Source organism: Lepidochelys kempii, chromosome 5 (assembly GCF_965140285.1).
Source record: "Lepidochelys kempii isolate rLepKem1 chromosome 5, rLepKem1.hap1, whole genome shotgun sequence".
NCBI classification, from domain to species: Eukaryota; Metazoa; Chordata; order Testudines; family Cheloniidae; genus Lepidochelys; species Lepidochelys kempii.
The window spans coordinates 25177533-25192380 of NC_136384.1; the positions used below are offsets into that span (position 1 = coordinate 25177533).

Genomic DNA, 14848 nt, shown 5'->3' on the forward strand with positions numbered 1-14848 from the left:
CCTAATATCCAACCTAAACCTCCCCCACAGCAACTTGAGACCATTACTCCTTGTTCTGTCATCAGCTACCACTGAGAACAGTCTAGATCCATCCTCTTTGGAACCCCCTTTCAGGTACTTGAAAGCAGCTATCAAATCTCCCCTCATTCTTCTCTTCCGCAGACTAAACAATCCTAGTTCCCTCAGCCTCTCTTCAGAAGTCATGTGTTCCAGTCCCCGAATCATTTTTGTTGCCCTCCGCTGGACTCTTTCCAATTTTTCCACATCCTTCTTGTAGTGTGGGGCTCAAAACTGGGCACAGTGCTCCAGATGAGGCCTCACCAATGTCGAATAGAGGGGAACAATCACGTCCCTCGATCTGCTGGCAATGCCCCTACTTATACAGCCCAAAATGCCATTGGCCTTCTTGGCAACAAGGGCATGCTGTTGACTCATATACAGCTTCTCGTCCACTGTAACCCCTAGGTCCTTTTCTGCAGAACAGCTGCCTAGCCATTCGGTCCCTAGTCTGTAGCAGTACATGGGATTCTTCCGTCCTAAGTGAAGGACTCTGCACTTGTCCTTGTTGAACCTCATCAGATTTCTTTTGGACCAATCCTCTAATTTGTCTAGGGCCTTCTGTATCCTATCCCTACCCTCCAGCGTATCTACCTCTCCTCTCAGTTTAGAGTCATCTGCAAACTTGCTGAGGGTGCAATCCACACCATCCTCCAGATTATTTATGAAGATATTGAACAAAACCGGCCTGAGGACCGACCCTTGGGGCACTCCACTTGATACCGGCTGCCAACTAGACATGGAGCCATTGGTCTCTACCTGTTGAGCCTGACGATCTAGCCAGCTTTCTATCCACCTTATAGTCCATTCATCCAGCCCATACTTCTTTAACTTGCTGGCAAGCATACTTTGGGAGACTGTGTCAAAAGCTTTGCTAAAGTCAAGGAACAACACGTCCACTGCTTTCCCCTGATCCACAGAGCCAGTTATCTTGTGTTGTTGAGAGCCACTATAGCTGGCACAGAACAGCAGTCATGAGTGAAAGAAGAAAACGCCCCTCTGGGGCAGCATTCAGAAAAAGGAAGCAAGCAAAGGAAGCTTTTCTATCTAAACAGGAAGGAGCTCTCCTGAGATACATAGACACAAATGTTCACGGTGAACCTTCCGGCCCCAGTGAGGATGTGAGTGGTGAAGAGATGCCTGATCTTCCAGTTAGTCAGAGTGCAGGTGACCAGGCAGCTACTGGAGCATCCATATCTCCATCTTAATTGGATGTAACCCATGGACATGCCTGTGGAAAAGTGTAGATCAGAGAAGAGTGTGGTGGAGGCGCAAGAAACAGCTGCTGCTGAGTTTAGTTCCTTAAGTCTAGATGATCCAGCACTGTGGACCCACTTGAGCAGTAGCCTGAGGCACTTGCTTGTACTGCATGGGCCACAGCAAGTGGAAAAACTTCATGTTCCCCAAAGACAATGAAAACAGAAGTTTCCATCCAACACATTACTGGTGTGAAATCCCCAATGGTGAAAAAGTGGAGAAGCCATGGCTTATGTACTCAAAAACCCAGAATGCTGCATACTGTTTTTGTTGTAGACTCTTCCAGTCTACTGTTCCAGCCACACTGGGTGCTACAGGAACAAAGGACTGGAAAAATCTGGCTAGAAATCTGGCATGCCATGAGAAGACAGCCATTCACCAGAGCGCATTTCATAGGTGAAAAGAGCTTGAGATGAGACTAAGGGTTAAAGGCCACCATAGATGATCAGCATCAAGAGACGATTGCACCAGAGTCTCTTCACTGGAAAAATGTTCTGAAAAGGCTCATTGCCATTGTGAGAATGCTTGCTACCCAAAACCTAGCACTGCGTGGCACTTCAGATCAGCTATATGTGCCAAACAATGGAAACTTCCTTAAAATTGTGGAGCTGATGGCTGAGTTTGATGCTGTACTCCAGGAGCATCTTAAGAGTCACCACCCAAGAAATGTACACACACCACTACCTTGGAAAAACAATTCAAAATGAGATCATACAATTACTGGCAACAAAAGTCAAACAGAAGATTGTGGCAGATCTGAAGTCAGTAAGATATTACTCTGTTATTCTGGACTGCAGAGCTGACATCAGCCATACGGAAGAAATGACTTTAATGATGCGTTTTGTAACAACAACTTAACCTAGTGAAAATGTCCCTGCAATGGTGACTGTCAGAGAGCATTTTCTAGAATTTATTGACATTGATGATACTACAGGAGCTGGTATGACAAATATGCTTCTTAAAAAGCTGGAAGGTATGGGACTTGCGATAGCTGACATGAGAGGCCAGGGCTAGGATAATGGTGCCAACATGAGAGGAAAGAACAGAGGAGTGCAGACACGGATCCGAGAGTTAAACCCTTGAGCTTTTTTTGTCCCATGCAGTTCTCATTCATTGAACTTGGTGGTCAGTGATGCAGCATCAGCTTCTAGTGAGGCTGCTGAAGTTTTTAATGTAATTCAAAGCATCTGTGTATTTTCTCTGCATCAACTCATCGATGGCAAATTTTGAAGCAACATCTGGGAACATCCTCTCTGACATTGAAACCACTGAGAGCCACACAATGGGAAAGTCGAGTGGCGGCGATAAAGCCTATCAAACACCAAATTGGGAAGACAGATGATGCCATAGTTGCCATTATGGAGGATAATGCTATGACAGGAACTGTTTGTGGGAGAACAGTGGCAGGGGGAAATGGAATCACCAGAAACATACATAACTTCAAATTTCTGTGTGGCTTAGTGTTGTGGCATGACATACTATTTGAAATAAATGTTGTAAGCAAGAGACTCCAAGGTGTTGACCTTGATGTATCTGGAGCAATGGAACAAATGGACAAAGCAAAGTCATACCTACAGTCTTACCGGTTGGATGAGGGATTTCAAAACATTCTGAAGAGTGCAAAGAAGTTGGCAGAGGAACTTCACACTGAAGCTATTTTCCCACCCATTCAAGAATACAAGAGTCACAGAAGATGAAGACATTTTGATTACGAGGCACAGGATAATCCCATAAGAGACCCCAAACAACAATTCAAAGTTGAATTCTTTAACCAGGTGCTAGATTGTGCAATACAGTCAGCTGAAGAACATTTCATGCAGCTCAAGGAACACAGCAGTGTATTTGGGATGTTGTATGATATTCCAAAACTCCTCACTATACCTGAAGAAGACCTATACCAGCAATGCAGGGCACTAGAGACAGTGTGGACACATGATGACATGCATGATGTTGATGCGAGTGATTTACGTGATGAACTGAAAGCTCTTTCAAGATACATTTCAGCAGGATCAACTCCAAAGGCTGTTCTGGAATATATGTGCACAAATAAGATGACCGCCCTCTTTCCAAATGCTTTTGTTGCTCAGTGCATACTTCTAACACTTCCTGTAACAGTTGTCAGTGGAGAACGCAGCTTCTCCAAGCTGAAGTTAATAAAACACCTACGCTCCACAATGACACAGAAGAGGCTGGTCGGCCTTGCAACCATCTCAATAGAGCATGAGCTGGCCCAGACTGTGGACGTTCAGGAAGCAGTTCAAATCTTTGCAACCAAGAAGGCACCACATTGATTATTCAAACAGATAAAAATGCCAGTGTTTACTATGCAGACAAGAAAAGTTACATTTGCTGTTCAGGTGTTTGAAAGTTAAATGTTACTTAAAATTTTTGAACAAGGCATTTTAAGTTGTTAGTTCTCCTTTATTGAGGTGGGTAGCAAAACAGTACCATGATAAGGGTAGAACAGGAAGAAGACAGAATTGAGACCTTTCAATGTTTTGGCCTAAGCGAGGGGGCATGGGGCCATCATTTGAGCTCCCCACCTCAGGTGCCAAAATGTTGTGGGCCGGCCCTGACCCCCACTCTCCAAAATTAAAAATGCTCTGAAAAATTCCTAACCAGCTGTAAGTATAACCACCATATGATGTCTGAGGATGCATATATGGTCTGCAACCATGGACTGTGGAGCTTGGCACAATCTACAGAGCTTGAAAGCTTTATTCTTACAAGGGGAGTGGAGTAGGGTGGTCTGCCCCTTTAAGAGCCTGCACAGCCAGATTGCAGAAAGCACTGGCCTAAGGAGAAGCCCAGTAGGTAGGTGTTAGGGAACCAGCTGATCTAGCTGAGAAGCAGCTAATGACTAGCTCGGATTCCCAGCTGTAAGGGGAAGGAGGGGCAGAAGTCTGAAGGGGGAGGTAGGTCCTGTAGTCCTTCTGGCTGAGACCCTTCAGCTACTGGGGGATAGGGGACCCTGCAGTATTAGTCCAGGTCAGGACTATCACTTTTGTTACTTTTCCATATTTGTTGTGTTTATGTGGCAGATGAATAAGAGAGCCTGAGTAGAAGGCTAAAACAGGAGTTGGCTGTGGCTGACTGATTTTCCCCCAAATGGGTCACAAACACACCAGACCAAAGTGAGCAAGAACTGTCTATAGCACTTACAATGTTCATTTTTAAGCTCTATCAGACAAACCAATCAGATTTAGATAGCTTAAAAGCTCTGCAAGTTTACCAAAGTAGTATGCAAAGTCTGGAGAGAATCAGCTTTACTCAAGGACAAAAAATCTATTCTATACAGGGTTTTAGCACCATCATATAGGAGTGCCTTCCAGTAGTGTATTAAACAATGTCACTTTGTAGCCCACACACTTCCTGGGTGTGGTGTTCTGTCCCATCTAGTGGCACAGAGACAAAAAAAAAAAAGTAATGAGTTTGCTCTAAAGCTTTAGTTAACAGCCATATGGCTTTTAGCTCATGCAGTAGAGGCTCATGCATTAAGCTCCAGCGATCCCAGTTTCAATCTCGCCGATGACTGGGGTCTGTCAGTTCTACAACTACACAGCTGTCCCGTGTTGTTTGTTCTCTCATCCTCTCCCCTAAGAGAGAAGTGTCTGCAGTGGAGTGTCTTGTTTGGGTAGGTTTTGTTTTTATTATTAATAAATAAACCTGTTGCTATGTATTTACATTCAAGAAGAGGAGGTCAAAGAAATGTGCCTTCTGCATGGAGCGGAAAGTGGTGAGGTTTGTGATGGTCCTTAGTTCCTAAGGGAGTTTATTCCAGTCTTGGACCACCCCTGGAGATGGTTCCATCTCCTGCATGGACAAGCTTTACCCTTCTCGTTGAGAGTTCTATTATGCCAGAGCAGCAAAGTGGTCAACCACTGTCTTTGTCCTGGAGCTTTAGACAGTCTTTTAGAAAGCCTGGGTCCATGCTATGGAGTAGTTTGAAGATAAGGACCGAGGCCTTCAATTTGATTCAAAATTCTATGGGAACCCAATGCTAAGAGGGGAGGACAGGTGTGATGTGCTCATGGTAGCCTGTTACTGAGAAGATACGCTGCAGCATTCTGTGCTAGTTTGTGTTTCCTGAGCACTGAAGCATGCTCAGGTATATCACATTGCTGTAGTGCAGCTGAGAGGAGACGAAAGCATTGTAATAGGGTAGCACCCGCCTCTCGTGCGTACCCCCTTTTCTCTGGTCAGTATACCTGTCATCACAGTTCTTTTTCAGGAGGAGGACACCCACCTGTTGTGGATGGCCCCCTTTCTCTCAGTTAGGCATAAGCCTGCTTTTGGTGTTAGTTCTTATATCAGGGTTGCATCTACCTCTCGCAAGCACACCCCAAGCTGATGGTTCTCTTGGCGGGTCTTCAGCAACTCAGCCCTCTGGCCGAGCCGCATACACCGTTCTCCCTTCAAGTCCAAGTTCTTTCTCAGCCCTGGTATGGGGCTGTAGCTCTAAGGCTTCTTCCCCAAGGCACTGCCTTCTTCAACTACACAGCCAGGGCCATCTCAGTACCCTTATCTGGCATCCTTTTCAGCAGCCCTCCCTAGGCTCAGTCTGCAACCAGACCATCAGGGCTGATCTCAGTACCCTCGCCTGATCTGGCCAGGTCCTGGGCTCAGCCTGCCCACACTGACCTTTTCATGGTCCTGCTGCTACTCTATCCAGCCAGCCAGGCACCTGGTCTTTGGCACCCTTCCCTGGGCTCAGTTCTGCCTGGCGAGCTCTCTACAGTGAGCTGTCTTTGACCTGCTGCTCCTTTAGCCAGCCAGGCACCCAGGCCTCCCTCATCAAGCTCCACACAGCAACTGAAGGTGCTGCTCTGCTGCTGTCCTTTTATCTGGCCCTTCTGGCCCCTTATTGATCACTCCTCTGCAGCCACTCTAGGCTGTCTAGAGGACTTCTCTCTGCTCTATTCTGGGGCAGGGTGATGCAGGGCCACAAGGCCTCCAGTAAGGAGCCTCTGGACCTAGTCCACCCTGCCACAGGCATGAATACCTGAGGCCAGGTCTTCATCTACTAGGGTGGGATGGAGTCCCCTAGCCCACCAGAAGTGGTAAAAAAGCATTACTCATTAGCAACAATGAAGAATTCAAGACTATGCAATGAATTGATTGTGTGTGTGAATCTTTATTCAAAGGAGACTGCACCATGGCTGCAAACCCCTCAGAATATTTTCCTCTATCCACCAGCATCACCTGTTTTGTTTGAGTTCCACTTCAGCCAGCTGTTCTTCATCCATCAGTAGAGATCATCCAAGCACTGGGCAATCTTGATAGTATGTGAGGAAGGACAGATAGAGCTGCATATTGCTGGCACTTCATTCCATGTCATCTGAGCAGTTTATATAGAGTTTGCATGAAGATAGACTAGACAAGGGTCTGGTGGTGTAGGTGAGATTTCCCATTACTACTCTCTGGGTGCAGTTCTCCAGGAAGAACTTAAACCTTTTTATCACATTACCCTGGACTCCTGACACCTCTCTTAGGCAAGACTGCAGTATCTCATGCTTACCTGTCAGACACTTCAGAGGGGTCCAGGAGGATGAGAATGGATGTCTGTCCTTCATCCATTGACAAATGATCATCCATCAGTGCCACTAAAGCAGTTTCAGTTCTGTGAAGCCCCGAGCCCTGGCAGGCGCCTCCCACAGACCTAAAGCCCCGAGCCTCGGCAGGTGTGCCCCCGCTCTCGAACTTCTGAAGATTATCGTATACGGAGGGTCAGTAAGTTTGGCCATCCCTGCTATATGCTGAACTGTGAGTACAATATTCATATTCCAATTGATTTATTTTATAATTATATGGCAAAAATGAGAAAGTAAGCAATTTTTCAGTAATGGACATAAAAATACAAAAGTGTCACAGCACACAAATTTTGTAAGCAAGTAGTTTTTAAGTGAGGTGAAACTTAGCAGTTACCCAAGACAAATCAGACTCCTGAAAGGGGTACCGAAGTCTGGAAAGGTTGAGAGCTACTGCCTTAAAATATGTACTAATTACTTATGCTAAACTATCTGTTCAATCTTTTATTTAGCTGTGACACCCTGAGTACCTTTCCCAGACTGAAGAAGAGTTCTATGTAGCTCAGAGTTCCTGTCTATCACATGGCAGAACAGTCTCAGCTCACTTTTCCAGGACCTTGACCTTTTCATTGATATGTGGCTTGGTGATTTATTTATTTTTGGTCCTCATGAAAGTGCGGACAAGTGATGTGCAAGTTTTGCAGTACTGCACCTCACTCATAATACACAAAGCCCCTCCCATTCCTGACCTGGGCCTCTCTTGACCAGATACTGACAGTTGTACTAAAATTATAGGTGGGTTTTGTGATGCTGACTAGGAATTAGCATATCATGCCATATTTTTTTTCCACAGAAGATTAAAACCATGATGACCAGGTAATACACGTCATGATCTAAGAATATATGATCAAAGAAATTTTAGAGTCCTTTGACTGCTGGCTGATACAGAGACTACAGTACTAATCTTTCAATCATCTGTCATTTCTGATTAATCTTAGGATCTGTTAGTCTTGCCATATTCTGCAAACTACTTTGAATTATAGAACCATACAGTTATAACTCTTTTGGCATTCCAATAGGTTTTCATCCTTCAATAAAGTGACCCAGCTGAAACTTGTTAATAATTACATCTCCTAGAAAGAACTAAACCTTCACAGTGTTGAAAAGGAAATCAATTACATGCAACAGGACTTGTGTTGAAACTCATATCCTAGTTAGTTCTCTGTTGGAGACGTGCATTAATGTGCAGAAGTTACGCACAATGTAGTATTTCTGGGATTACAGCACAATACTGCATGATCTTCAAAGCTGGCAAGATAACTCCAAGGATAGTGGTACATTTTAGGAGACTAGGTTGGAGTAGTTCATTTATTAACAACTATTTGAAACATGACTTTTAATGGCAAAGAGTCCTGTGGCACCTTATAGACTAACAGATGTATTGGAGCATAAGCTTTCGTCAGTGCATCCGACGAAGTGGGTATTCACCCACGAAAGCTTATGCTTCAATACATCTGTTAGTCTATAAGGTGCCACAGGTCTCTGCCACCTTTACAGATCCAGACTAATACGGCTACCCCTCTGATACATGACTTCTAATGTGTCCTTTTTTGTTGTACCAAGAACAATGATTAAGTCTTAATGACGCACATGCTCACAACTATTATCGTGTGCCAGCTACTTAACATTCTAAATTAAATCGATCCAACTACTGTTTTTTGGCTGTTTGATTTATGTAGCAATTGAAAGTTGTGTGAATCACAGCATCCTCATGGAGTGTAACATATTACCAGAGATTGAGAAAAAATTGAGAAAAAATTGAGAAAAAAAATCTGCAACTATTTGCACTAAAATGCTCACTCTTACTTCAGATCATTCTGTATCTTTATTTTGCTTTTCTACTTCATTTGATGAAATAGTGGTTTGTGTGTAAAAAAAAGGTGAAGATTCACATTTTTACCTGTGAATTCTGAAGCCATCTTTGGCTTACACTGGACCCACTGTCCCTACATATAATCATTTGCGGCTGGGAGTATGAACTCAAGTATGAGATCAGTTTTCATCTAACTTGACTCCTATAAATTCTCTGAGTTTCCCTCTTCCCTCCTCATTTCTGTGTCTTTTCCTTTCAACAAAGTAATGCAGGAAACTCTCCATATTGTTTACAGAGTTTTCATCTTTCCCTTGCATATGTTCTTTACTTTAAAAATCAGGTCCTAGATGTCTCAAGTTTGGCACTCAGGAACTGAGCAACCCCAAATTAGTGGACCTTCGTCAAAATGGCCTTAATAATGTCAAGCACCAAAACTTTTTTGTAAAAAGGGTAGAACACCACAACGATACAGGGTGTTGTAGGCTTAGTTAATTGTATAACAAGCATTTTGAGATCCCTGTATAAAAGTACAATATATTAAAACATTTTATTTAAACAAATTTTAATAGTACTTTGTCAAATAAAAATGTGGTATTCCTTTTAAATGTTTCTTTTAACAACACATGGCAAATACTTTCATGGCAGATAGCTGTCCTACCACATCATTATCTTCTCCCTTTTGCTTTTCTTTCTCCTCCTGTGCAAAATGTGGGGGAAGCAGCTCCTGATGTCATACTGGAATCTGGGGAAAAAAAATGTAACCAGATGTCATCAGTAATTGGTCCTTATATTTTAGGTGTAATTTATTAAAGATTTAAATGTCTATAGCCACACTACCTAGCCATCTCAATAAAACTATATAAGCACTAAGAATGATGTGGCATTTATAATACAAACAGCTATACTTATCAAAGACTAACTTGGTACAGATGGCTCCGTTTGATGGTACTCTTGAAGATGTCACATTCTTTATCTTCTCTATCAGCAGAAACAAAATTTAGCAAATTACCAGAGGTGGATTAAGATTTATTGGGGCTCTGGGCACAAAGAACATTTGGGCCCCATACACCTGCTGCCATGGGGCTCCTCCCCTTCCTACCCAAGGTCCTGCCCACTGGCCTGGCCAGAAGCTGGAGCCAGGCCATGTTAAGAGCTGCTGAGAGAGCCTAAGGCTGCTGGGGGGAGCCCTGGATCTTCAACCTGCCTTGGGTGGCATGCTCTGGGGGGGCAGAGACATGGGCTGGGGGCTGCTTTTGGGCCCCCCCACCCAGGGCAGGTTGAGGATGTGGGGCTCCCTGGGCAGCTCTTAAGGGATCCACAATCTCAGCATCTCTCCTTCTCTGGCTCTGGAGGGGGTTAACCCTGTGGTTCAGAGCTCCATTTCACGAGAATACACAGACATCACAAATACAGAATAAAGGATGGTCCCTACTCCAAAGAGCTCCAATCATTCTTAAAAGCCAACATAACAAGTGAACATTATGGTTGCTAGGAGGGTAGTGATGAGGGACTCTGCAGTTACCGAGCCTGACAACCTAGCATTGTTAGAGTTCCCTATCAAACCAGATCCCCTGGACTCTCTCAAGGCCCCACCCCAGGAACAAGTGACTCTGGACTTGCTGCCCATTATTTTTAAGAGCATTTTCTTTATTTTCCCCTTCTGTACAGACTCTCCTCATCAGGGCCCTTTCCCCCAACATCATTAGTTCCCATCTCTTCAGCCTCCTCAAACCGTGGGCCAGTCCCTGGGGGTGTGTACTCCCTGTCTCTTTGCTGCTATGCAGGAGGCCAGGATGGGTTCATGAAGTATAGGGAGTCCACTGATCAGTTATGGAATGCCTATTCTGATCTCCCCACCCATGAGGCCTTCCCGTTATCTAACTCCCTACTTAGACTGCCTGGCACTAGGGACTTCCTTATTGCTATTGATCTTATGTGGAAGGTGCTCAGATACCACAGCGATGGACAGAAGGACAAAACCTTAAGATAGCAAGCTAGACATCTCCCCCATGCAGGAGCCAATCACCCAACCTTACAAAAAACACTCAGTCTGGAAATGCTGAAACCCAAGGGTCTCCTCACACTAAAAGGAACCTCCATGTAGAGCTGCTGACAGGGGTTATGGGGCTACCAGAGCCATGGCTCCCAAAAGCCTGGCATCACAGACAGGAGGGGACAGCAGTCAACTCTGCTACCAGTTGCGGTTAACAGCAAGAAGTACCTCTGGCATAACAGCCCCTATATGCTGCACAGAATGCCCCTTGGAGGTAACAGTCAGAGCTGCCAGCTCTCAGGGAAACAAAACCTCCGGTTAGCCCCACAGACTCAGCCCAGTGATGGGAGAGGCAACCAGAGGCTAGTCTGGCTCACACATCACCAGCAGGGATGGTTAGGTGGACCAAGCGCTCTTGGTTACACATGGGCAATCTAATGAAGGCAAGATTTAGGGCTGTGGAGGGCTCACCTGGGGGCAGGACCCAAAGGTGATGAGGAGGAGGAGGAGGATGTGGCTGCACATGGGTCACCTGAGGGTGTGACCTGAAGGTCACAGGACAGGTGGGGTGGGGACTGCACAGAGATAAGGCTGTGGCCTACTGAATCATTCTTGCTGGTGATGCTACAAGGTTGGGAAGACCTTGGCATGACTCCCAGCTCCTGGGGAGTTTGAGGCATTCATGCCACTGAGACGATGAGTGAGTACAGGGTCCCGTGAGGTGGGGTTTGAGAGTCACTCACTAGAGCAGAGCTGTGCGGTGAGTCACCATTTGCCTGTGGAAAGAGGAGCTCAGGAGGGCTCCATACAGGGGGGCAGGGAGGAGTTTGGGCACCCTATCTACCACAGCAGGGCAACTTCCAGCCTAGCTGGGGGCAGGGCCTCAGGGGGAAGGAAACTCAGCAGCAGCTGTTTCTTGAGCCTCCACCACACTCTTCTCTGATCTACACGTTTCTTCAGGCATGTGCATGGGTTACATCGATTTAAGATGGAGATATGGATGCTGCAGTAGCTTCCTGGTCACCTGCACTCTGACTAACTGGAAGATCAGGCATCTCCTCACCACTCACATCCTCACCGGGGCTGGAAGGCTCACCGTGAACATTTGTGTCTATGTATCTCAGGAGAGCTCCTTCCTGCTTAGATAGAAAAGCTTCCTTTGCTTGCTTCCTTTTTCTGAATGCTGCCCCAGAGGGGCGTTTTCTTCTTTCACTCATGACTGCTGTTCTGTGCCAGCTTAGTGGCTCTCAACACTTGATTGAAGGGGACAAATAAGCAGGCTGGTAGCAGGGACTGAGTGAGGGAAGATATCAGAGTCTTAAAGGCATAACTGGCTCCTTTCTACACTCTGGGTCCTAGTGGCGTCCCCCCACAACACACACACAGTCTGGCACCTGAGGAGGCCGCCTCAGTTCGCCTCATGGTCAGGCCAGCTGTGGTACCCTCCCAAAGGTTTAGAAGAAAGTTCAATCTATATGCAGGGATCTTTAAACAATAAAAAACAAAATTTATAACTGTATTAATTACCAAAGTTAGGATGATATACAGCTCTTGAGTAACTGCCCATAGTCCAACAAATGCCACGTTGGTACCCTTTTAGTATGTGGAGTTTGTACATGCTTAAAAAAACCTACCACTGTTACATAGAGAGCGTTTTCATCAACAAGCTGCTTTCTAAGAAAGGGGCATGATGTCCGACAAGAGAGTTAATTTTTCACTGTGTAAGGAGGTTCCTTAAAACACTTCCTTTAAATATTTGAAAATTAGATTTTATAAAAGTGAGGGACTGAGCTGGTAGGTGTTGGACAAGCTTCCATGTGTTACTGCGCCAAATCATCTCAGTCCTGAAACAAACACCCTTGCTATTTACAGCCAGAGGCAGGATGGGAAAAGTCCTAATGCCAAGAAGCCTGGGAAAAGTTGTATCTGGGCAAGTGTCAGGTTTCTTGCCTTTTAACAAGCAGAACTGCAGAGGCTGGAGGCAGGCTGAGTCAAATTGGCAGAGATCCTGCATTGGTGTTTTTTGTTTTTTTGGGTGGTGGTGGTGTTGGGGTGGGGGGCTTCCTCTGCAGCATGGGCATGAGTCACTTGCAAGTTTAAACTAGTGTAAATGGTGAATTCTCTGTAACTTTAATCTTTAAACCATGATTTGAGGACTTCAGTAACTCAGCCAGAGGTTCAGGGTCTATTTCAGGGGTGGGTGAGGTTCTGTGGCCTGCAATGTGGAAGAGGTCAGACTAATGATCATGATGTTTCTTTCTGACCTTAAAGTCTATGAGGCTGAACAGCCTGAGGACACAGCAGTTACTGAATTGCCAGAGAAAAGGGTGGCCAGATGTGACTGAGTAGAAATAAAGCAAAGAGAATTGTGGTGGGGAGGAAGAAAAGGGATGGGCAAAACTGATCTGCCAGTGACAGGGGAGGGGAATGGGCCTACTGAAATGATGCCTTACAAGCAGGTATGTAACCCATATGCCTTCTGGGTCTGGTGTTCTGGCCCATCTAGTGGCACTGAGACCACTTAAATAGACACAAAAATGAGTCTACTCTAAAGCCTTAGCTAATAGCCAGCTGGCTTTTGGCTCATGCACTAAGCTCCAGAGATCCCTGGTTCGATCCTGCCTGCCGACAACCGGGGTCTGTCGGTGTTACTGGTGGGAGCCTCAAGCAGAATGGTCTGTTACTGCTCTATTTAGAGGTGTTGTTCTACACCCCTCCCCACCCCATATTTCAGTGGGTCTGCCAAAATAAGCTAGAGACCATACCCTCCCCAACCCCCCCCCAAAAAAAGTCATTTCACCTCATGCTATTTGGACAATTTTTTTTAAATTATTTTTTAAAAAATAGAGCAGAGAGCATGTTAATTTTCCTGCATGATATGCTGAAAGCTATTGGCTTCAGCAGCGCTGGCCTTAGGAGACAGCAAACAGGGCAACTGCCTGGGGCCCCATGCGACAGGGAGTCCTGCAAGGGAGGGCGCAGGTTTTGGCTTCAGCCCTGGGCGGCAGAGCTCAGGCATATTAATATTTGAACATAATATTTATTTTTGTACCTATATTATCCTTTTCTACTTTACATTATATATGTTTGTGTGTTTAAGTGTTTAACTATCAATTTAACACAGCTTTAACGCTTCTGGATATGCAAAAAAACAGTTGCTGTGGGCCATGCAGTTTTTATAGCATGTCAGGGGGCCTCAGAAAGAAAAAGGGTGAGAAGCCCTGGTTTAGAGGACTGTAATGACTGGGGAGGAGAGAGTTTGGGTAAGGATTTTTCAGCTACAGTCAGTCAGGTCGTTCAAGGTTCTCTTTGCCAGAAAGACAAGCAACCCTTTAACTTCTCAGTCCAGTTGAAGCTGACACACAATCTACTCTAAGAACCTTGCATACTTAGCAGCAGCAGCAGCTGTTGCATGTCAGAGTTTGATCTGATTTTAAGAAGGAGAACAAGGCTCATAAACAAATAGTTCAAAGGCAGCTGTTTCCAGAAGGGTGAGCGATAGTTTAATGACCAACTAAGCCACAGAAAGCTTTATAGTAAAATAAACCTAACATTTGATTACTTACTGCTTCTGCAAAAACATTTGAATTTAGGAAAGAGATGGGCTCTCTATAACATTTTGCTACAGCCTTGTAATTGCAAGTTTAGCTTCTAGTGTCACAGCTAATATATTTAAATTAGTGGGTAAATCAAGGATAGATTTGCAAATTATATACATTTGTATAAAAACTACATATGCACAGATTCTTTTCTACCTTTTTAAAAATAAACTCAAACCACAGTGCTGTGGTTTTTTAAAAAAAATTAATATTAACAACATTAAAGGGTCAAATAAGCATAAAATATGCACAGAAGAGGATGCTAAAGAATATGAAAAACTTAGATGTAAGTACACTTTTCAAAATTCAAAGTAAACTAAATAGCCATGTGTTTCATGACAGAAAAATAAAATGTTTTGTGTAATTTGCAGAAAACAGAGGCTTTTGGCTAAAGGTACTTTTAGTGTTTTGTACTGCTGCACATCACTGTATATCTGCCTTCCATATAAAATAGGTTAGTGACCGTGTTGTTATATAATTAAAAAAAACACGATTATGTGCACTTGTGGTCCTATGTAAATAAATGACAGCTATAAAGATT

At 44.6% G+C, this 14848-nt stretch overlaps 1 protein-coding gene across 14 annotated transcripts in view; it reads right to left on the reverse strand.

Moving 5' to 3' along the window:
- The window catches only part of PRLR (prolactin receptor), a 308636-nt gene that overhangs the window by 206926 nt on the left and 86862 nt on the right, over positions 1-14848 (reverse strand). For 13 of the 14 annotated variants that reach the window (XM_078852729.1, XM_078852735.1, XM_078852731.1 and 10 more), the window contains one exon: positions 9374-9457. The gene's annotated coding sequence lies outside the window, so the exon portion shown is untranslated. Of the gene's footprint in view, positions 1-9373; positions 9458-11804; positions 11987-14848 lie in introns of those variants that run through there. The other variant, XM_073343734.2, reaches the window with a different exon arrangement.